Genomic DNA, 24290 nt, shown 5'->3' on the forward strand with positions numbered 1-24290 from the left:
GTTCCATTCCAAGTTTTCTGAGGAATCTCCATACTGCTTTCCATACTGGTAGTACCAATTTGCAGGCCCACAAACAATGTGTGAGTGTACCTTTTCCCTCACATCCTCACCAATATTTATTGTTGCTTGTATTCTTTTTTTATTATTATTATTTTTATTTTTTAGTATTTGGCAGACACAACATCTTTGTCTGCATGTGGTACTGAGGATCGAACCTGGGCCGCACGCATGCCAGACGAGCACGCTACCGCTTGAGCCACATCCCCAGCCCTGTTGCTTGTATTCTTTTTTTTTTTTTTTTTTTTAAGAGAGAGTGAGAGGAGAGGAGAGGAGAGAGAGAGAGAGAGAGAGAGAGAGAGAGAATTTCCAACATTTTTTATTTTTTAGTTCTCGGTGGACACAACATCTTTGTTGGTATGTGGTGCTGAGGATCGAACCCGGGCCGCACGCATGCCAGGCGAGCGCGCTACCGCTTGAGCCACATCCCCAGCCCCTGTATTCTTGATAATTGCATTCTGACTGAGTGAGATAGAATCTCAGTGTATTTTTTTTTTGTGGGGGGAGGGGAGGGTGAGGTGGGTGCCAGGGATTGAACTCAGGGGCACTTAAACACTGAGCTTCATCCCCTGCTCTTTATCTTTTGTATTTTAATTAGAAACAGGGTCTCATTGAGTTGCTTAGCACCTTGCTGTTACCAAGGCTGTCTTTGAACTCATGATCCTCCTGCCTCAGCCTCCCGAGCTGCTGCAATTACATGCATAAACTCCATGCCTGGCTCAGTGTAGTTTTGATTTGCATTTCTTTAATTGCTAGAGATGTTGAACAGTTTTTCATATATTTGTTGATTGATTGTAGTTTTTTTTCTGTAAAGGGTCTGTTCAGTTCCTTAGCCCATTTATTGGTTAGATTATTATTATTTTTTTGGTGTTTAGATTTTTGAGTTCTTTATATATCCTATATATATGCTCTATCTAAGTTGCATGTGGTAGAGATCTTCTTCCATTCTGTAAGCTCTCTCCTCACGTTATTGATTGTTTTCTCTGAATTCTTATTTTTCCAAATGAATTTATTGATTCTTTATTTTACTTCTTGTGCTTTAGGAATCTTGTTAACAATGTTGAAACGGTGAAAATTTGGGCCTACTTTTTCTTCTCTTAGGTGAAGAGTCTCTGTTGTAGGGCCTAAGTACATGATCCACTTTGAGTTGAGTTTTGTGCAGGGTGAGAGGGTTTAATTTCATTTTGCTACATATGGTTTTCCAATTTTCCCAGCACATTTTGTTGAATAAGCTATTTTTCTTTCTTTCTTTCTTTCTTTCTTTCTTTCTTTCTTTCTTTCTTTCTTTCTTTCTTTCTTTCTTTCTTTCTTTCTTTCTTTCTTTCTTTCTTTTTGTGGTGCTGGACTGAACTCAGGGCCTTGTGCATGTGAAGCAAGCACTCTACCAACTGAGCTGTATCCCCAGTGAAAAGGCTATTTTTTCTCCAATGTATGTTTTTGGCACCTTTGTCTAGTATGAGATAAATGTATTTATGTGGGTTTATCTCTGTATCTTCTATTCTGTACCACTGGTCTATGTATCAGTTTTGGTGCCAATACCATGCCATTTTTGTTACTATGGCTCTATAGTATAATGTAAGGTCTGGTATTGTGATACCTCCTTCTTCATTGTTCTTGTTAAGGATTGCTTTGGCTATTCTGGGTCTCTTATTTTTCCAAATGAATTTCACAATTGCTTTTTCTAGTTCTATGAAGAATGTCATTGGGATTTTAATAGGACCTGATTAAATCTGCATAACTCTTTTGGCAGTATGGCCATTTTGGCAATGTTAATTCTGCCTATCCAAGAGCATGGGAGATCTTTCCATCTTCTAAGGTCTTCTTCAATTCTTTCTTTAGTGTTATGTAGTTTTCATTATAGAGGTCTTTTGCCTCTTTTATTAAGTCGTTTCCCAAATATTTTTTTGAGGCTATTGTTAATGGGGTAGTTTTCCTAATTTCCCTTTCAGAGGTTCATTACTGATGTATTAAAATGTATATGATTTATGGATGTTGATTTTATATGCTGCTACTTTGCCGAATTCATTTATTAAATCTAGAATTTTTCTGGTGGAATTTTTTTTTGATTCTCTAAATATAGAATCATGTCATTGGAAAATAGTGATATTTTGAGTTATTTGTTTTCTATTTTTATCCTTTATTTTTTTCTTCTGTCTAATCACTATGGCTAGAGTTTCAAGGACTATGTTGAATAGAAGTGGTGTAAGAGGCCATTCTTGTTTTGTTCCACTTATTAGTGGGAATTATTCTAATTTTTGTCCATTTAGAATATGTTGGCCTGGGGCTTAGCATAGATAACTTTTACAATGTTGAGGTATATTCCTACTATCCCTAGTTTTTCTAGTGTTTTGAACATGAAGGGGTGCTATATTTTGTCAAATGCCTTTTATGCATCTATTGAGATAATCATGATTCTTATCTTTTTTTTCTGGCTTCAAAATACTTCAGAGTGGCAATTTTTTTGAGCCTAAAAACATTTCTATTATTAAGGACAATTATTTTAACAACTACATAAGATTTTCTTTTCTTTTTAAAATTTGTTCTAATTAGCAGAATGCTATTTTGATTCATTGTACACAAATGGAGCACAACTTCATTTTTCTGGTTGTTCACAATGTAGAGTTGCACCACATGTACAGTCAAACATGTATCTAGGATAAAGATGTTTATCTCATTTCTCCATCTATCCTATCTCATGACCCTTCCCCTTCCCACCCTCCCCTTTGCCCAATCAAAGTTTCTCCATGCCTCTCATCCCCCCAATTTTGGGTCAGCATCCACTTATCAGAACATTCAGCTTTTGTTTTTTTTTGGGATTGGCTTACTTCGTTTAGCATGATATTATCCAACTCTATCCATTTACTTGCAAATGCCATAATTTTATTCTCATTTTTTGCTGAGTAATAGTCCATTGTGTATAGGTACCACATTTTTTTTAATCCACTCATCTACTTAAGGGCATCTGGGTTGGTTCCATAATTTAGCTATTGTGAATTGTGCTGCTATAACCATTGGTATGACTGTGTTCCCTGTATTATGTTGTTTTTAAGTTCTTTGTGTATAGATGGAGGAGAGGGATAGCTGGGTCAAATGGTGTTTTCATTCCAAGTTTTCCAAGGAATCTCCATACTACTTTCCAGATTGGTTTCACCAATTATCAGTCCCACCAGCAATGTATAAGTGTACCTTTTATCCCACATCTTTGCCAACACTTTGTTGTTTGTATTATTGATAATTCCCATTTTGACTGGTGTGAGATAAAATATTAGAGTAGTTTTGATTTGTATTTCTTTAATTACTAGAGATGTTGAACATTTTTTCATATATTTGTTGATTGTATATCTTCTTCTGAGAAGTATCTGTTCAGCTTGATTTTATCTTTGAGTCTACTGACATGAAGAATTATGTTTATTGAATTCTGTATGTTGAAGCAACCTTGCATCCCTGGGATGAACCCCACTTGATTATGGTACACTATCTTTTTTGCATGCAATTTGCCAGAATTTTATTGAACATTTTTGCATGTATGTTTATCAGGGATATTGGTCTGAAGTTTTCTTGAAAATATTGTGCATTCCTTTGGTTTGTATCTTTGTGCATTCCTTTGGTTTGTATCTTTGTGCATTCCTCTATCCCTATAAATCTTAAATTGGGTCTTTTCATGTTATCCCATAATTCTTGGAGTTTCTTACCATATTTATTGTGTGGTCAACTTTATTTTTGAAATTATATATTTTGTTTTCATTGTCTGAGGTTCTGTCTTCTAGTCTGTTGGTGATGCTTTCTATTGAAGTTTAATTTGGTTTATTGTTTCCTTCATTTTAAGAATTTCTGTTGTTTTTTTTCAGAATCTCTGTATCTTTCTTGAAGTAATTTTTTGCTCTCTGATTTGCTGTCTTATCTTTTTATTGGAGTGATCATTTATTGTTTGTAGTTGCTTATATTTGCTGTCTTTATAATTTTTACTTCACGGATCATTTTAATCATGTACATCCTGAATTCATCTGACATCTCTTCTACTGTGCTCTCAATAGATTCTATTATTGTGGCATCTTGAGTTATCTGGGGCACTTTTTCCCCCACCTTTTTTTTTTTTTGGTGTTTTCCATGTCTCTTCCCCTCTAACAATGCAGATTCAAGGTATTACAGTTTCTACCCTATAATCTTATAGTGTCCCTGCAGGTTTTCAATACCTCAACTTTAAGGGGGAGATGTATGTTAACAGCACCCAATGCAAACAATATGCAGCCTTAAACCAAATGACTCCTATCTAAGATGATTGCAGTTTTGTCACACTAAATAGAAATAACGTGTTCAATTATTATCTGCAATATAAATAGTAGGTTTGCAAGAGGGTCTACAGTTTCTAATGGTGGACAAAGAGAGAGTGGAGGGGGTTGGAGGATGTTTATGAGGTAGGAGGTGAAAATTTAGAGTTGTTAGATCTTAGAAATAGTGAAGGAGGAATAAAAAAATTGCTATAAGCAGGAGAAAAGGGAGATCCTTGTGCAAGGATTTCTCCTGCTTCTGCAACAAGATGCTGGCTATTAGCACACTTAGCAGGGATTCCTCTGGTGTATCCAAACCTGCAGGGACTTTGGTGGTGGTCTTTCAGGACCTGGATGTTTTCTCTAGATGGAAGTGGTCATGACCCTAGTGATGTTGGGCTTCTGGGCCTCAGCCGATGTCACAAGATAGAAGATGTCCCAACTAAAGATGGCAGTGGCATCAGTGGAGGTATGTCCCAAGATGGAGGTGACCACTTTCAGAGATGGGGCTTAAAGGGTGGGCTGTGCGATGGCATTGGGCAGCCTGTTTGGGGATGTAGCTCTGTGGTGTGCAGAGCTTTGGCAGACAGCTGGCTCCAGTCCCTGTCCATTGTCCTGAGGTGGTGGCTACTACATAGGGAAGGCTACGGTGATGGCTGCAGTGTCCCAAGATGGAGGTGGGCTGGGGGAGCCATGTGTTGGTATATGGGGGGACCACAGTGCGGTCATTTCTCCTTATGGTTAGTTGGGTGGTTTTCCGGTAAGGTGGTGGACAGGGTGGTCCTGATTGTCTCTTTTCATAGTCATCAGGCACTCATGTCTAATAATCCATCTTTTATAGCCTCCAGCTTTATTTACTTTTGGTGAGGCTGACACAAGTGTACATTTAAAATTACGTTAAAACAACGAATGACTTTCCTTTTTAATTCCCACGTATGGCTCTATTTTACTTATAACTTCTTTTGTTATGTGTTTAGGACCAAGCTGGACAAATTGACCTTGTTCCTATCTATTGTTAAGAGTGAGCTGAGTTTCCTAAGGAGGTTACTCTTGGGAACTTGAGGGCAGCCTCTTAACTTCTCTAGTACCATCTGCCAGGGTAGGTCAGGGTCTTGTTGACCACACAGCACATCTTGGAAGCATCAGGGATTCCCCTCTCTGATGACCCTCCTCTTTGCAACATGTGCATTGGTTTGGCCTTCTGTTCTCCAGGATCTCATCGATCCCCCTGGTTGAAAGGTCGGGTGGCCCAGAGTTGCAAAGCTCTCAGAAAAGTCTCCTCATTCCCTGGTTTCAAGCTGATCTCAGAGGGCAAGAGCCAAATATTGGTTATTTTCACTCTTGGCCCTTTTATTTTCTTGACTTTAGTCTCCAAGTTTTTCCTCCAAGTTTTGGTCCTGAATAACCAGCAAGCAAGTTTCACCAGTCTTAAAGAAAGAGTACTGGGTTTTACATTTAATGTCTATATTATTCCTACAATTTAATTGTGATCAGTATTAGTGCTGGAAGTCAGCCTTATATGCTGTCTGTCCTACGGGGTGATGGCCTCTTATCTCAAATTAACTTAGGTTTTTATATTAGAAACTGTACTTTGGTAAGGCATTAACAGACAATAGTTATAATATTTACAAGAAAAATATGAAATGAAATCAATAATAGTAAAAAAATATTGAGTTTGTATAATAGCTAAGAATCAAGAAACATAATTTTTTATAATCCCAAATTTTTACTTCAAACTTTAGTTTGAAGAACACCAGCTTGGTCCATTGACCTCCTAACCCTTATATTTTAAAGATGTGTATACTCAGAACATGTGAATACATCTAGTATACAAAGAAGCCAGTAATAGCATCACAATTTCATTGATGTTCTAATATTAACCAAGTTTAGCTTTTAAAGAAAAACTCAGAATCTGTAGTGTAGGGTAATACTATGAAATAACAGTTGTTGTTTAATCAGAGTTGTACAAAACCGAATTCCTTTAAGATTAATTTTTCTAATAAAGTTTTACAGACACAAGAAATTATCTTGTTGGATAAGAGTAGATAAGTGTTTTAAGGCATATTTATTACTCCAACCTATAGAGGATGAAAATTTGGTTTAATCAGCACATTGATATTTGAACTTAGGAAAAAGCCTTAAATAACTTTGATTGATGTGCCAGTTATATATAAGCAGTTTGGTTACACATAAACTTTCTGAAATTTACCCTCCACAAATCTTCTGCAATTTACTTAGACATTCTACAACTTTTTACTTTACTACACAATGAGACTTTCTCAACATTTTTTTCTTCTACTTTCCATATTAAAATATATTTCCACATCTAGAACCTTCTTATATCTCTTTCCTAGCTGTTGAACCCTTTTCTTAATTCACATACAGAAATAAATCTTACAAATTTTCTGAATTTAGACAAATTACTCCAAATTACTCCATTTAACTAGATGAAATAATTTGTTTTTTATGGTACTTTAATTAAAACCCAACCAAAACCTCTTGTACTCTTTATATGTAGAATTGTACCTGATAGAATCTTAACTCTTACTAACCTTGATTTTAGTGAAGACACAGAAAGCATTCTCAAACCTTTTTCCACTTACCAATTTATTAAAACACATCTAATGTTTAAATATATTACATTTTGGAATTTAAGTAGTCAAGAGTACTTCATTTTATATTTAGCAGATGATGTTTTATCACAATAACTTTGCAAATCAATCAGATGTCTCCTCCAACAAGCACATTTGTGAAGATTGGTCCTATTTATATTAAATCTAATTTACTCATTTTAACTGTAAAAACCCAGATACCAGACAAGTACAGTTAACAGTATTAGCCATCTCTTCCCTGTTGAAGAGAAATCCTAGAAGCATGAATATTATATTATAGACCTTTTATGGAAACCAACACTCTGTTGATTGTCTGACCACCTAGAAAAATTTATGAGTTAGTAATTTTAATGACATTTTTACTCTCATCTGTTTACTTAATTTAAATTGAACCCTTTTTAAATTGACATGAAATAAAAGATATTTGGATCTAGTTCTCATTTAAATTTTAATTTATGATTGCTTCTTTATCCATATGCCAATTTTGATACCTTGTACATGGTATATGGACATGAGCACCTATGTAGACACAACAACACAATACACAGGTGTGCACACATACACAAAACAGACAGGAAACAAAGATCTTGTAGCTTTTTGCAGGTAGATCTCCACAGGTAGAAGACAATGCTACAGATGTTTATTAAAACCTCCATTAGATTTAAACTGTTAGAAGTGAAAATAGAGCCTATCAGACTTTTACATTATGGCTTGGATATGGGGCAGGCCTATATAGTTGGAAATGCTAGGTGTGAAGTCTGACAGCCATGGTGAACACTGAAATTAAAGGTTCAGGTGGCCATTTGTCCTCAATGGATATCAGATTTATTGCCAACATCACCATGTCTATGTTCTCCTTAGAATTTTGTAAAAGGAGATTTTTCTAATGTGTTTGAGAATGAACCGTTGGAAAATTGGCCTCTGAACAAAACAGAGTATAAAAACCTCTATAATTAAATAGAATAAGACTGAACAGAAAAATATCTTAATTTAGGTGCGCAGGACCACATAAATTCACCACAAAACCATGAGCTCCAAAATGTTGAAATTTTAAAAAGAGGAGTTGTAAACATGACACAGCCATAATTACCCTAGTAAAGGAGCATGCAGAACATCTTCATCAGATCAGAGTGCACTTTTGGGTCAGATTCAAGGCAGTTCAGATATTTTAAGAATGTCAGAGCCCTGACATCCTCAGGCTAAGATTTTCAAGGTAAAGAAGACTTGTATATATGAGATCATTCCATTTTCCTTTCTTTTGTTGTAGTGTATAGGGAGGAACCTGTTATGAAAGCAGGTGGTAGAATGTGAAAGCAGATAAGATACCTGTTGAGAACCACAGCCAAAGGGGCCCCAGCAAACTTCCAGCTGCCAGCAAACTTCCAGCTGCCGGCTGATGATTGGCTCACAGCGGCCCCAGCAACATCTAGCTGATTGGCTCCTCTGCGGTGATGTTCATTGGGCTGTTTCCCTGCCCTTCAGACTGCCAGCTGATGATTGGCTCACAGTGGCCCCAGCAACATCTAGCTGATTGGCTCCTCTGCGGTGATGTTCATTGGGCTGTTTCCCTGCCCTTCAGACTGCCAGCTGATGATTGGCTCACAGCGGCCCCAGCAACATCTAGCTGATTGGCTCCTCCACGGAGCTGCTCATTGGGGGACTTCTTTGGCTCCGCCCACGCAACCCAGCCAATCGGCCTCAAGAGCAGAAGGATTGTGGGAGGTTGGGAGGCTGGTGTGGGGGTGAGAGGCTTGTGGAAGCCGGTGGTGGCAGTTGGGCTCTGAGGGTTTTTTCCCTGAGGAGCTGTTTTGTTTGGCGTTTGTAGTTCTAAAACTAAAGTTAGTTTCTTTTGACAAGTGGCTCCTGAATTGTGCCCAGCCAGACTGCGGCAGATACCCATCATTTAGGTTCCACAGCAGCTTGAAATTAAAATTGACACCTTTTGTTTTCCTTTGGCCTCAAACTGGTTTTGGGTAATCACCTCTGCAATTTACATTTCAGATGCAAGCCTTGGAGGGATAAAGATCTGGCAGAAGCTATGAAGTAAGGGAAGGTACTGTTCTGAGCTTGAGAAGCAAAACCTCATACAGAGGGCATTTTAACCATGTTTTCTTTGGCAAAATCAGACCCTTATGGTGTGGTGTTATAGTTTATGTTTCCTCAGGAGATCATTTTCCCCCCATTTTGCAATCAGGCCAGGCGTGGATACAGAAAATTATGAGCCATAATCTCCCTTTAATAGTTTTGAGGATAAGGACTCCCTCTGGACAATAAAATGAAACAAATTCATGAAAGAGAACTCGAGTGTAAGGGTTCTGACTGTGGAAATACACAGGGCAAACTCCCAGGGGTAACAGTCACCCTGTTTCCCATGGTTGGAATATTATGCAGTTTCTCCTAGGAACTAATAAGATAACTAATACATGTGCAATGTCTAGCTGCTGTGACAATGCCCTGCGTGAGGAGGCTCTATGCTAGAGTCTTATCAGCCTTGACCTTGATCTAAGGCACATAAAAGTATTGGGAGTAAAGGAACTTGCTTGCTAGATAACTACAATGTTTCACAAGCTCTGGTGGTCCTGGACCTGCCCACCTAACATTAACTTCAGAAAGTGGGATTTCTTGAGAGCTACACCAAGCTCCTAACATTTCATATTGTAACTGTAGAATGTAACTGTGGAATAAGCAACTTTATTGATACAATAAACAATAATGTAGTTATGGCACTAATGACCTAAGGTAACCTATTGGTATAAATAAATGTGGCCACTTAGATGAGTAGCTATTTTTCTGCTCTGCATCTTGTCTTTGTGTCTCCTTTTATTTCTTGACACACAAGTGCCAAGGAACTTTCTCTTTGGCTAGGGGATATCTCCCCAGTATTGTAGCTTCTAGCTCTCAAAGCCTCTAGTGGCCAGCAGCTTCTGCCCCTCTTTCTATGGTTGACCTCTGGATTTAACTGCTGTCACACCAGTGTGGTCATAACATCTGTTTTGGGTGGCCATGAAAAAGATGCAAGCCCCCAGGTCAGCCACCCTTACCATGTGACTTGCAATCCCTTGGAGAACATGGGACCACTTTTTGTAATGAATCTTGATCTGTCTGTGTTGAACCCACCCTTTGTTAAAATTTGTAGGGAGGAAAATTGGGCCTCGCTTAGAAGGGAGGATCATAGCTGAATCTAGTTTATATTTTTTGGTGCCATTGGGGCTTTTTAAAACAAGGTCTGAGAAGTCCCTAGGCCTGCACACAGGAACCTTGGACTATTTCCTTCTTTTTTTGCAGAATAGGCTAAGCTGTAGAATGGTATTAAAATCTTTATTTCCCTCTGATGGCCATGATTCTCTATTGGAGAGTTGAAATGAGACCATGCTTGGCAGCAGAATAGCATTAGGGGTAAAGGATGGAATAAAGAGTTTAAGCTCACTGTGGCCAAAGGTATCTCCAGAGGGTGAAGAGGACATCTAGTGACTGCTGAATGCTTAATGCCCTCATCCCCAGGGCATCTAAGCCAAAGGTGGGATTGAAAGGCTGTGGGTACAGATCTCCCTTTTTGCAGTCCACGAAGCTTGAGGGGCACACAGGAGCTCAGAAATAACAATAGAGAATCCCTACAGTCTTGTAGAGCCTTAAGTGTGAACAGAGAGAACCCAGGCATTTCCTTATGAACCACTCCATGGCAAATGTCCTTCTCTCAAGTGCTAGAGTCTGATGGGCAAGGGGAGGGGAGTGCTCAGGAGGACCTAGCACGGGAGAGAGCAGTAGAGCTCACACAGAGGTGTATGTGTTGCTGGGGCATTTGCTCAGCACTGTTTGATCCACCAGTCGCCATTAAGATTCCACCCTACTAGGGCTGTTGGAACGGGAGGTTGGGGGAGAAACCTTTGAGATTCACTGGGGAGTTGCCCTGTCCAGAATCTCACAGTTGTTTCCACCCTTTGTACCTCTATAGGCATCTAAAGGCAAACTGGGATTAAGGACGCTGTCTAATGACGCCAGACAGCCACTGAACCTGCATGCACAGTGAGAAATGGCTTCAGCAGAACCCAACATGTGAGACCCACAGTACAGTGATTAGGAGCCACCAAGGCAGTGAATCCTGTCTCCCTAGTCTTGTAGAATGGTGGCTTGCTCCAACTGCATTTAATTGGCCGATGGGTGTCCATTATGTCCTCCAGAAAGAAAAAAAAAAAAAGGGAAAGCTGTGGGTGAGGAGGAGCTGACCTCACTGGTGATCCTGGATGAGCCCCCATCTGATACAGGTCTTGAAAATTGGGATTGGGTCCTCATTCACCTGTTCTGGAAGAGTGATCATTCAAGAAATGCCGAGGCCATAAAACAAGTTTTATTTAAAGAATGGGGGGGTGGAGGGACAGTGCTGCAGAGAGGAGGGGTCCAGAGGTGGTGGCCGAGAGAGTGGGAGAGGGGGTGTCCTGGCCCTTTATAGATTTTAGGTTTCGTTTCTTCTCATGCCCCTCCTCCTCTTCCCTTGCCTATGTGGTGACCAAAAGTCAGGAAAGGAGCCACCCAAGGGGTACTCATTCACAACTCCTTGCTGGGAGGAGCAAGTTCCTGGAGGTGAAGGTGACCTTGGTGCCAGGTTTCGAGGAGGCAGAAGTTCTCTGGAGGTATCAGCATTTATTTCCTTTTGAATTAGCCCCCATCTTCCTGACCCAAACATTCATTACCTACACTGACCATCTGTCCCTTGCCTGGTCTCCAAGGCTGGGTCAGGAGGCAGCCATGCTCAGAGTTGTGGCTTTGAGGAGAGAGGGCTCACCAGTCCTCTGGTCTCATTAATCCATTAGCCCATTGATGGGTTTATGACTGGATGAATGACTGGGAAGCGACGGGAACTACAGAAGATGGGCCCGAGTTGGAGGAAGTGGGTCACTGGGGGAGTGTCTGGAAGGTCACCTCTTTCCTGTGATCCTTCCTGTCTGCCTCTGCTTCCTGGCCACTGTGAGGTGAGCAGCGCTGCTCCTCCATGTTTTCCCGCCATGATGTTTTGCCTCACTAAAGGCCCAAAGGTATCCGGGCAAAGGACCTTGGACTGACACCTTGGTTACTCTGGGCCTACATAAATCTTTCCTCCTTTCATTTAATTTTTTCAGTTATGCTATCACAGCAACAAAAAGCTAACACAAGTGCCTTGTATCCTAGTGCCCAGCACACCAACCGCACACAGCAGAGACTCAACAATACTTGCTAATTGCTTAATTAGTGTAATCTGTTGGTTTACTTGAATTTAGTGGCCCATTTTTTAATCTCTCCCTTTCTCACAGACAGACTTTGGAAGGAGCTCCCATGGAATCCTACTGCAGCCAAGGCCATAAATTCTCCCTGGTGCTGGACAATGGACTCATTAATAAGAAAAGAAACTGCAAAGAGGACTTTGGTCCTTGAAAGAGAAACCTAATATATGTTCCTTCATCTGGAATTTCTGGACCAGCTGTAAGAACCAGCAGACTGAAGAAGGAACCCCGAAGACTCACCAGGACCACAAGGTAAGGTTCCCGGGAGTTCCTCTGAGAGCCTCCACAGAGACCGGGTCACTTCAGGAGAGACCTGGGCCCTAGACAGGACCTGGGAAGTGCCTCTTGGGAGCTGCAGGGAGTCAGGATGCTCCTGTAGGTGAGCAAATCCAGCCTGATGGGGCCTCTCAACAACCTGGCCTTGGAAAAGGGGGGCCAGGCCACCTGGGAGGTAACCGAGAGTCAGAACAGGTCCCTGAGGCTAGTTCCCATCTCTGCAAGGACATTGCGGTCTCCCCCTAGAAGCTGGAAACCCTGCATCTTCTGGGAGACCCCTTGAGTCCAGCCCTGGGTGCCTTGTGATCAGGATTATTCAGGGCCTGGAGCTGGCGATGCAGGGAAGACTTTGGACAGACCTCCTGCTGTGCTCCTGAGGTTTCCTGGCAGGAAGCAGAACTGAATGGGTCTCGGGGGCCCCTTACAGGGCTCAGTCTTCTGTGCCCATTGTCAGGTCTTCAGTTGTCTTGTTTTCCACACATAGAAGAATGAAGCCTGCTCTGAAAAGGAAGAGAGAACTAATCCATTGCCACAGGTCATGAAGCAGAGCCAGGCATGCAGCACAGTATTTGTCATGAAAACAAAAGCTTTGATTCTCATAATTCAAACCTCAGTGTCAGCATTTCCTAGCTGTGTGTCTGTGCTCCAGTTACTTAACCTCTCTCAGCCTCCAGTACCTCAGCTGCAAAATGATCATGGTAATAATGGGTCACTGGAGGAACCGGCTTCCCCCTGCAGGCCTGAGAGGCATAAGCACTGGTGGTGGCTGTGGTTGTTATTATGTCCCACTCCCCTAGGAACCCTGCCCTTCCTTCCCAAAGCCAGGAGGGCTCGGGTCTAAGAGGTTGCACGTGCTGCCTGCCACAGCCTCCGTCTGCACTGTGGAGTCTCCTGGTGGATCTGAGATCCCTTTAGAACAGTGACAGCACCTTGAAGTGAGCGTAGCAGCCAGGAAGGAGGAGTCTGAGGCCCGAGTCCACTACTAGAGCTGACCATGCACAGGCGGGCCCTTCCGGCTCACTGCCTCCTCTCCCTGCTTTGCAGAGATGTAGGTAAGAGCCACCTGAGCAAGAAGTCCTGGGGAATGGCTCAGCTGCCAGGTGGCAGACAGGTGTTTTCTTGAGCAATAGCAGAGCTGCATGGGCCTTGGACACCAGCTAGAAGGTAGAAGAGGGAGAGCTAGGAATTTCCTGAATTCCTGCAGAGCCCGCGTTTTCGACATTTGGGATCCAAGGAAAGGGAAGTCACAAGGACAAATGGGGGGTGTTTCTGAACAGTCATGGGTCTCAATCTTCTGCAGCAGCAGGGTCACTTGGAGAGCCTGTTAAGCCACAGACTGCTGATCCCCACTCCTGGAGTTTCTGGGGAAGTGGTCTGAGAATTTGCATTTCTAGGAAGTCCTGAGGTGATACTGAAACTGGTCTTGAAAATCAGGATTGGGTTCCCATTCCCCAGGTGTTTAGTTTTGAACACCCAAGAAACACAGGGGCAAGTCAACAAAAAGTAAATCTTATTTAACCACAGGACATGGAGAGGAGAGAGAGAGAAGGGGCGGGGGCACTCCTTGGGAGAGGAGGGGACCCAGTAGAACTTGTGCCCCTGGGAGTGGGGGTGCCCCGCCCCTTTATAGGTTTCAGGTTTCCTTTTCTTCTCATGCTCCTCCCACCATCATGCCCAGGTGAGCAGCAGGTGGAATGACCAAAGGTGAGAAAGGAGCCACCCAGGGCGCACACATTGAGAACCCCTTGCATTGGGAGGAGCAATTCCCTGGAAGATTTTTCCAAAAAGGCCATTGAGTTAGTGCAGGGGTCAGGTGCTGTCTTCATTTCCTTTCACATTTACCCCGATGTGAAAGGGTCCTCTGGCTCCACACTGCCCCTTGGCTGTTCCTCCCTGGAACACTCTGCTGTGTTGGGCCTGGTCTTCACAGTTCACCCATTGCGTTACTCAGGTGGACTTTTTAAAGACTTGATCTTATTTTAATCAATTATTTAACTTTATCCATTGATCTCTCATAAGCACACCCAAGGCCAGGCAGACCACAAGCAGCTGACACTCAGCCTACACCTGAGGATGACTTCGGTAAGTGCCTCTTGAATTTTAAGGGGAAATCCACACTGGCTCAAGGGCCCTTTGGAGGGGCTCGGTCCAGATCCCTGGTGTCAGGGAGGCTGAGGACCAGCCTCAATGTTGGAAGCTGTGCACACCTTCTAATCCTACAAATCTCAGCTTTCCATGGGGCCCAGTGAGTCCTTGGCAGAGTGCTCATGGCCCTCTGGGTCCACAGGGCTTGGTTACGGGTGTGGACTGCTGGGGGCGGGGGTGGGATGGGAGCAGGACAGTGGCCTGGGAAGGACCTGGGTCATTAATGCCTGGCACAGGTTTGCTGCCTCCAAATCCACCTCATTATATAGGTGAATGCTCCTGCCAACTCCAGTGTGTCCCGAGTACAGGGAGGACATTAGCTGCAATTCATATTCAACCTGAAGGTCGGCTGGGGACAGTCTCCCTCCAATGTTCCTCCTCCACAGAGAGCCAACCAACCAAGTCCCTGTCATTTCTCAGGAACAAGAGCTTGGAGCTCCTCCCATTCCAGAAACAGTCCATGGCTCCCAGGGTCAAGGTCTAAACACCCACCAGGGGCCTGGCTCTGTCCCACTGAGCCCCACAGACTCCTCCTTCACACTCTCCCGCTCACCATCAGGTGTTGGCCCAGCAGCCACATCCTCTCCTTGCAGTAGCCCCGGCCTTGAGGGGTCAGAGAGCGACTCTTTCCCCCGCTTGGCCTCAGAAGCCCCAGGAGACATTCTCCCCTGAGCCTGGAGGGGACGGGGATTTCACAGGGGCCAGGGATGATCCTTCATGAGACCCGACTCCAGCTGAGACGTGTGCGTCCCAGAGCTGCCCTCACGGCCTCTCCTCCCGTCTGCTTCCAGATCCCTGGGATGATCCTTTTTACAGTGGTGCTCGCTATCTGTATTATCACAGTCTTAAGGAACAAAAATGCTCAGGTGAGTTGTGGGCCTCCTGAGTGGGTGGAGAGACCCCCGCTAGGAGAACGCTAGAGGGGTCTCAGGGCCTCCTCCCTGCCCGGGGGCAGGAGGGCCCTGACACCTATGGGCTCAGCACCTGCCTGTCTCCTTTCATCCTTAGTGATGTGTCTTGTGGGTGCCTGTTTTTCAGGTCAATGTGAATGGCAGAAGTGACTTTCCAGGATTCCTGCCGGACTCCAAGCCTCTTAGATACGAAAACTGAGATCAAATATGCAGATCAGCAAAAAGAGGGCCTGCCTCTTCTCTGCCTCCATAACCTGATTCCTTTCTGTTCTGGGAAGCTGAGGGCAAGGTCTCCTCCAGCTCACACCCTGCACTGCACCTTTGAATTCAGCCCAATGAATCACACTGTTCTTCTGCTAAAGGGAGAGGGATCTTACATTAATTTTAGCACCAAGGTCCTCCTTAACGAGTGTGTTCCTGTACACTTATGGGGGGACATCTTTGTGCAGGCTTTGTGCACACATGTGTCTGTAATTCTCTGCCTTGGGCTTGTGGGTGAGGGGGAAAATATCTAGGCACCCATCTTCTTCTTTCAATCATCCATTCATTAATAAATATGGATTAAGTATCTGTTTGGTGTGTTGAGGGTAAACATCATGACCATGACATTGTCCTTGACCTCAAGGGACCTCTGGCCTCAAGAACACACAATAGCGCCCACCATGCATATCAGTCAAGTTTTTATTAGCTTAATAAAAGGCCCGACAGGCCACCTTTGGAGAAAGGAGAGATCAGCTAATAGTTGTGAAGTTTGAAGGGCCTGGCAGCCACACAGGCTCTGCTGTAAGGAGGACATCATGGCAAATGGTGCTGGCAACCATGGGGGACCCTTGTGGAAGACAGTAGTCCCTTCAGGAACCAGTTGCAGATAGGACTGGGTGGACACAGTGTCCGTGGCTCCTTTTATAGCCCCTCTCCTGCAAGCACCAGCAAGAGAGGGGCACAAGAAGTACCTCTTGCCCCAAAGGACCGGAGGGACTCCCACCAGACCCCACCATCCACAGCTCCCACTACTCCCAATACTCCCAAGCTGGGGACCCAGCCATTATCCACAATCCACGCATGGGGGACCCTCCACCCCTCCCAAGCCACAGCAGCATGTGAACTAGTTTCTCCAAAGGTGACAGCTGGGCAGAGTGCACAAGGACCCCAGGGATGGGTGTGAGTGGACCTGGCCGTGACGGGCGAGGGGTGAGGAAAGCAGAGAGCAGGAGGGGCCTGGTGGAGGAGCCAGCATCTGAGCGGGCAGCAAGGCTGGGGGCGTTTCCTGGGAGTAATGAGGATCCGTGGGACAACATGCAATTGTCAAGGACAATGATCAGTCCTCCCTCTGCTGTCACCACTGATGCCACAGAACCCGAGCCTGGGAAATGGCTCTGGGAAGGAAAGCTTCCAGAGCCAGGAGGCTGCTACCTGGTTCCTCATAGAGGATGAGGCCTGATCCCAAGGGCACAGTGACTGCTACCTGCCTTCTTTTTTTTTTTTTAAAGTTATATATATATATATATATATTTTAGTTCTAGGTGGACACAGTGTCTTTATTTTACTTTACATGGTGCTGAGGATTGAACTCGGTGTGTCACGCATGCTAGGTGAGCGCTCTCCCTCTGAGCCACAGCACACTGACTTCAATATTTACAAAAACAATAACATTCGTATTGGTAACCATGGTGACCATCTGACATCCGAAAAGTGAATTCTGATGAGTTTTAGGTATGATCCCTAATGTGCCAGTTTTCAGACTTTCCTGCCCCAGATGCACTGCAAGATGTTTTGGTTTCTGTTTGTTTAGGTCACTGAGTACAAAATGCCTTGACTCTTGTAAGTCGATTTAGCCTCTGAGTTCCTCTGAGAAGGGACTTCTAGGGGTCCTGGTGTCTAGCATGCTGTCCCCTCTGCACCTGTGCCCTCTCTGCCCAGGGACCCTGGATGCCCATCACCTGGTTGGTAAACGTGGAGATCACAAGACCTCAGGTGGATTCCTGTTTCCTTTCCCCAGCCAACCTTTCATGTAGGTCGGAGTGTGAAATGGAGACCTTGAAAGCATCCTGGCTATAGTTTTGTGCCTCTTGGAAAGAACCCCTGGGAGTATTCTTCAAGAAGGGATGTTAGTCCACAAAGAAGCAATAAGATTTTAGGAAATAAAAATCACCACTGCACGAAGCGCCATGGAGAACATGAGGGCACCATGGCAGATGAGAGGGGACCCAGCGCGCCAGGCACCGGGTGATTCTGCGAACAGAGGCTCCCTTGAAATTGTCCCTTTGCATCAAGGGGATTTTCAATCCCTGGAATTAGGAAATCCCAGACAATAAAAGTAGATCTTGATAAAAGAAATATGGGGCACATCATTTCCTAGTTCTAGACCAGCCCTACCTGCATTGTTCTGCAAACCAGGATATGAATACACTGAGCTCCTAAGAGGGGCCACGTCTCAGGCCATTCTCTGAGGGCTGGGCAACCATGTCCCCTCACTTCTCTCTCCACATCCTTCCTCATTGCTGCCTGAAGGGCTCCATCAGATTCCACACCATCTCCTTCTACAGAACCCTAGCCCTCGGCCCTGACCCCTGACTGTGTTCCCAAAGCCTCCTTCCTGACAGTGTGGACCTAGACTTCACTGAGGTTCTGCCAACAGGGCTCACCTCTGGAGCGTGGTTCTTGGAGAAAGCACCTGGGGCTTCTCCGGACAGGGGGCACCAGGCATGACCCAATGACACCCTGAAACCACCGTGGGGCTTGGGACATGCTTCTTGTGTGTCCTACACCTACCTCCCAGTATTCTATTCCTGCACCCTCCAGGGACCCCCCATCAACGTAGAGTGACAGGCGCCGTCTGTGTATGAGGAGACTCTGTCTCTCTGCACCTTCCCACAAGCCATCCATCTGCAGGATTCTGGCCCCTCCCTCCCCTCCAGAACTGCAGAACAGCACACTCAGTGTCTTTGAACATCTGTGGTCCACTCCACACCTGGGAAGAGAACGCACAGACGTAAGGGGGCAGAGATGTCCCCAGGATCATCAGCCAGCGGGGACCTCAGGCGGGACCTGCACCAGGACTCCAGAGGGCAAGTTTCCAACCTTATCTCACTGGCCCTCAACTGCATGTGACCCCCCAAACCTCTGTCTCCTTAAAGCACCGTCTCCTGGCTCTGCCCGGCTTCCCCAGGCTCCTCTTCATTGTCTCCCATGAGCAGACCTTTCCCCCTCGGGCCTCAGGACGCTGCTCCCCCTGGTCTGCTTCTCAGGCCCTGGACCTGAGCCCCTCCCGTGGGCTCCCAGGAGAGTCAAATGGGCTGATCAATGTCTGAAGGTGCTGCCAAGTCATCCCACCCTGCAGACCCGAGCCCCAGGCCTCTCCATCCTTCCCTTTGGAAAGAGCCAGGGCCATTTCCTGGTTGCTTTGCCCACACCTGGAACATTCCAGGGAGCAGGAGGACCTATGAGAGTCCAGGACTGCCACAGGAAGATTTGGGGGGCAAATCCAGAACACCTCCTGTTCCTGTAAATAAAGTTTTATTGAAACACAACTCTCCATTTGTTCACATGCTGTCCCTTACTGCTCTTGAGCTACAACAGCAGAATGAATATCAAGGCAGGGACCACAGAGCCTGTCAGGCTCAAATATTTACTACTGGGCCCTTGCAGAAAAGGTTCTGTAATCCCAGAGATCAATGATGATGATGATGATGATGATGATGATGATGAAGCCCCTTCTTTGTGCACCAGAATCATGATTGTGAGTCACTGTCACTTCCTCATGGTGGGGATGAGCTGGTTGAGATGCACCAAACCCCCATCTGCCCTGCCTGCTATGACCAGAGGCTTCCTGGCACATGCCATGAAGACAGAACCTGTAAGCACACAGTTGTGGTGCAGGGAGTGGTCAGGGATGGAGGAGCCGGACAGACTGAATGCCTGCACTGGCTAATGCAGTGCAAACTAGGGGGCAGGTTGGGACATGGTTTGTGGACAAGATCTCCAGGAATTATGGGTGGATGAAAATGCATAGTGGGATCGGAGCCAGAGGGATAAATTGAAGAGAGCTCACAGGTTTCTGTCTCAAGAAAACTGGGTGACAGTCATGTTCTGAGATGGGGAAAGGTATAAGAAGTCGTCAGGAGAAAAGCCAACACTCTAGTGATCTCTCCCTCATGAACTTATAGGAGCACAGAATCTCAGAGGAGGCTGAGAATTTAGAGAAAATTCAGTCTCATGTCCATTTGAGGCATGGAAATCCTCTACACTTGACCTTGAATTGCCATATCACATTTCTCAGAAGCCTGTTAGACCTGGAAATTGTCTGGCTCCACCCAGACTCACTGAAGTAGAACCTCTAGGCTGGGTCAGGCAATCTGTCTTTGCACAAGCCTCTCAGCCGATTCTGGAGCACACTCAGGTTGGAGAAGCACTGATCCATTGCATCTTCTCAAATGATTGTTTTATCTCATGTGAGCACCACTCTGGGTTGGATAAGGGTCCCCAAGGCCCATGTGTTAAAGGCTTAGTCCCCAAGGTGGCACTGTTGGGAGGAGGTGGAACCTTTACCAGGAGGGGCCTTGTGAAGACATCTTAATAACTTCCCACCTCTCAGCAGCTCATCCACTCCTGTGAGACCTAACCCACCCCAAGAGGCCAGCACTAATCCCTTCACAAAGGAATCCATGACTAGTCACTTCCCGCTAGCCCTCCTCTTAGAGGCCCCTCACCTTTCAATACAGTTACCTGGACAGAAAGTTTCTAGCATGTGACATTTCAAACTCTATCCAAAGCTGTCCAATAAACACCTGGTATGTGGACACAATATTCTGGAAAACAAAAGGAAGCAATTAACATTTTTTTAGTGGATCCCTGTCCTATTATTTCTACTCAAATCCGTTCCATCGGAATGATGTCACTTTGCATTCAAACAGTGCAGAGGAGGTTTATTTATTCTCTAGCAACAAGGAATCTGAAGAACCTGGGACTCAGGAGGTTTAGCAATTGCCCTAATTCACACTGACAGTCCTTGGTGCCAAACTGGATTGGAATCCATGTCCCTCTTCTCTAGAGCCCATGCTGTTTTGCCACTGTATCCTGTCATGGCTGCAGTGCTGGGCACAGGACACAAAGAAAGCACACAGTAGTGGCCATGAGGACAATGATGAGGTTCTTCTTTGTGTGCAGAATCGTGATGTTGCAAGCTACTCACTCAGAGAGGGAATGAATGGCCTTGACCCACCTGCTGGTCTCTTGCCCTTGATGTTGACCCTGGTGTTGCTCTTGATGACCAGAAGCTCCTTGGTGAGACACATTAAGGTGGACATGCAGGACCGTGGTTCAGGGAGAGTCTTTTCATGGCAAGTAGGTGTGACAAGCAAGAACTAAAAATAAAAAATAAAATAAATCCAAGGATAGACATCAGGAGCCCTGCAGCCTCCAAGGCCTAATGGGGCTGAGTAATTGATTTCTGCAAATTTTTATTCTACAAAACACAATCTCAGGAAATTAAGCAAATTGCCAGTAAACAGCGAGGTAATAAACAGCATTTCCTCCTGAACCACGTGTCCCTCACAATCGGCAAAAAACCAGCAGAGCAGAGAAATGGGAGGGCGAGACCAAGACAGGGCCCCAAAGTCATCCTTGGAAAACTTCCTAAATCTTTTGGACTTGACACAAAGAGCCTTCCCCACCCCAGGGAGTGGCCAGGATGTGCCAGATAAAGGGGACTTGACTAATATCCCCAGGAACCTGGGAGCTCTGGAGATCCTGAGGCCGCTTTGCAGGCACAGGGGGCCCTGGGATAGGCAGAATGGTGAGGGGGGAGGGGTCTGGACATGGATTAAGGGCAGGGTCCTGGGGAAGAAAGGGCTAGTTGCAGTTCTCTCTGGCAGGAGCAGGCAATGAGCAAGGATCAGAGGTGTCCACTCCTCATGACAGGTGACTTGCTCTGCTTTGCTGCACTGAACCTTTGGTGACCCTTGTGAATCCTATTTCTGAACACTTCTGCCCCAGAGAACTGGCTTGCTGAGTTCAGCTCATGGAAGCTGTGAGCTCCTCTGGTGCCCCAGCAAGCACCACCGACTCAGGGGCTGGTTCATTCATTGTTTTCTCTCTCAGTTCTCAGGGTAGAAGTGGGAGATCGGAGTCCCGCAGGGCTGGATCCCTCTGAAGGCGTGAGGGGAAATCCACTGCAAATGTCTCTCCTGGTTCCTTCTGATGCGTGGTCACATCTGGTGCTTCCTGGCTCACAGGTGCAACTCCCAGCTCTGCTCTCACGCTCACATCATGCTCACTCCCCAGGTTCAAGTCTTCCCCTGCATTGCATGGAGTTCATTCATTAAAAGAAGAAAAAGTCAACAACAACCAAAAAGACCTGATATTACAGCTCAAAGCCCTAGAAAAAGAAGAACAAACCAATATCCAAAGAGTAGAAGACAGGAAATAATTAAAATCAGGGCAGAAATCAATGAAATTGAAACTAAAGAAACAATTCAAAAAACTGACAAAATAAAAAGCTGGTTCTTTGAAAAAATAAATAAAATTGTCAAACCCTTGGCCACTTTTATGAAAAGGAGGGAGAAAACTCAAATTAGTAAAATTTGCGTTGAAAAAGGAAATATCATGACAGACACTGTTGAAGTGCAGAAGACAACTAGAAACTATCTTGAAACTTTATACTCCAATAAAATTGAAAACCTTGAAAAGACTGACAAATTTCTGGAGGCATATGATCAACCCAAAGTGAGTCAAGAGGGCATACACCATTTAAACAGATCAATTGCTAGCAAGGAAATAAAGACACCATCAAAAGCCTACCAACCAAGAAAAGCCTGGGACCAGATAGATTCACCAGCTGAGTTCTACAAGATCTACAAAGAGAACTAATATCAATACTCCTCAAATTATTTCATAAAATAAAAAAAGGAAGGAACCTTTCCAAACTCGTTCTATGAAGCTAGTATCCTCTTGATACCAAAACCAGGCAGAGACAGACACATCAAGGAAAGAAAATTTCAGAGCAATATCCCTGATGAAAATTAATGCAAAAATTCTCAATTAAATTCTGGGAAATTGCAGACAAAAACATATTAAAAAAATAGAGCACCATGATCAAGTGGGGTCCATTTAGCGATGTAAGATTGGGTCAAGTCAATAAATACAATTCATCACATTCGTAGGTTAAAAATAAGAATTATATAATGTATATATTCTGATCATGGACCTAGACAGGGAAACTCCCGGGTGTGTGGGGTAACTGGCTTCCTGATTCCCATGATTGGAATTCCCAGCAATTCCCTGCTGAGGATATTAAGATAACTATGCAGATGCACTACCTGGTTTACATAGTGACACCCTCTGAAGGAGAGAGGCTCTGTGTTTGCATTAACCTGGACCTTATCTCAGCTAGCACTCAGGGTGAAAAGAATATGGTTAAAGTATAGTCACTGGTGGTGGGTAATATGTAACTTTTTGGGTGATTAAAAACATTGGCAGAGAAGGGTAGGCAGACCCCTTTTGTCTACTATCCTTCTGTCTGTCTGCACCTTCTTTGTGTGTCTGTCTATCCTTTGCGCGTCTCCTCCACAGGTGTTCCTTTACTGTATGATTATATCAATTGATGCAGAGAAAGTATTTGACAAAATACAGCACCTTTTCATGTTCAAAACATTAGAAAAACTAGGGATAGTAGGAACATACCTCAACACTGTAAAAGCTATCTATGCTAAAACCAAGGCGAACATCATTCTAAAAACAGAAAAATTGGAAGCATTCCCTCTAAAAACTGGAACAAGACAGGGATGTCCTCTTTCACCACTTCTATTCAACATAGTCCTTGAAACTCTAGCCACAGCAATTAAACAAAAGAAATTAAAGGGATACAAATAGGCAAAGAAGAATTCAAACTATCATTATTTGCTGTTGACATGATTCTATACTTTGTAGCAGGATATAACATCAATACCCATAAATCAAATGCATTTCTATACGTCCTCTGAAAGAGAAATTAGGAAAACTACCCCATTAACAATGGGGTAGTTTTAAAAAAATTACTTGGGAATCAACTTAATAAAAGAGGTGAAAGAACTCTACAATAAAAACTACAGAACACTAAAGAAAGAAATTGAAAAAGACCTTAGAAGATGGAAAGATCTCCCATGCTCTTGGATAGGCAGAAGTAACATTTTCAAAATGCCCATACTGCCAAAAGTGCTATAGAGATTCAATTTGATTCCAATTACAATACCAAGGTCATTCCTTATAGAAACAGAAAAAGAAATAGTGAAATTCATTTGGAAAAATGAGACCCAGAATAGCTAAAGCAATCCTTACCAGGAAGAGCAAAGCATGAGGCATCACAATACCAGACCTTAAACTATACTACAGAGCTATAGTAACAAAAGCGGAATGGTATTGGCACCAAAATAGACATGTAGACCAGTGGTACAGAATAGAAGGCACAGAGACAAACCCACATAAATACAGTTATCTCATATTGAACAAAGGTGCCAAAAACATACATTGGAAAAAAGACAGCCTCTTCAACAAATGGTGCTGGGAGAACTGGAAATCCATATGCAGCAAAATGAAAATAAACCCCTATCTCTCACCATGAATAAAACACAAGGAGGATTAAGGACTTGGGAATTAGTCCAGAGACCCTGTGCCTAATGGAGGAAAAAGTCGGCCCAAACAGTCATCATTTTGAATTAGGCCCTGACTTCCTTAACAAGATGCCTAAAGCACCAGAAATAGAATCAAGAATTAATAAATGGAATGGAATCA

The 24290-nt window shown here is 44.2% G+C and overlaps 2 long non-coding RNA genes across 51 annotated transcripts in view; one reads left to right on the forward strand and one right to left on the reverse strand.

Moving 5' to 3' along the window:
* LOC120889553 (uncharacterized) overlaps nucleotides 1–16094 on the forward strand; it is a 31345-nt gene extending 15251 nt beyond the window's left edge. For 4 of the 50 annotated variants that reach the window (XR_013437495.1, XR_013437496.1, XR_013437494.1 and 1 more), the window contains exons 2-8: nucleotides 8939–8990; nucleotides 10890–11199; nucleotides 11449–11565; nucleotides 12223–12444; nucleotides 14488–14550; nucleotides 15405–15479; nucleotides 15652–16094. This is a non-coding gene — a long non-coding RNA (uncharacterized LOC120889553). Of the gene's footprint in view, nucleotides 1–4649; nucleotides 4795–8938; nucleotides 8991–10889; nucleotides 11200–11448; nucleotides 11566–12222; nucleotides 12445–14487; nucleotides 14551–15404; nucleotides 15480–15651 lie in introns of all 50 variants that reach the window. The other 46 variants (XR_013437506.1, XR_013437505.1, XR_013437502.1 and 43 more) reach the window with 28 other exon arrangements.
* A 2929-nt stretch (nucleotides 16095–19023) lies between these two features.
* LOC144377015 (uncharacterized) lies at nucleotides 19024–23094 on the reverse strand. Its single transcript, XR_013437539.1, has 3 exons — nucleotides 20746–23094; nucleotides 20250–20332; nucleotides 19024–19378 (listed from the first exon to the last, which is right to left on the reverse strand). It is a non-coding gene; the product is annotated as an uncharacterized LOC144377015 (long non-coding RNA).
* Between the last annotated feature and the right edge of the window lie 1196 nt (nucleotides 23095–24290).

This window comes from Ictidomys tridecemlineatus, chromosome 4, assembly GCF_052094955.1.
Source record: "Ictidomys tridecemlineatus isolate mIctTri1 chromosome 4, mIctTri1.hap1, whole genome shotgun sequence".
In the NCBI taxonomy this organism is placed as follows: Eukaryota; Metazoa; Chordata; class Mammalia; order Rodentia; family Sciuridae; genus Ictidomys; species Ictidomys tridecemlineatus.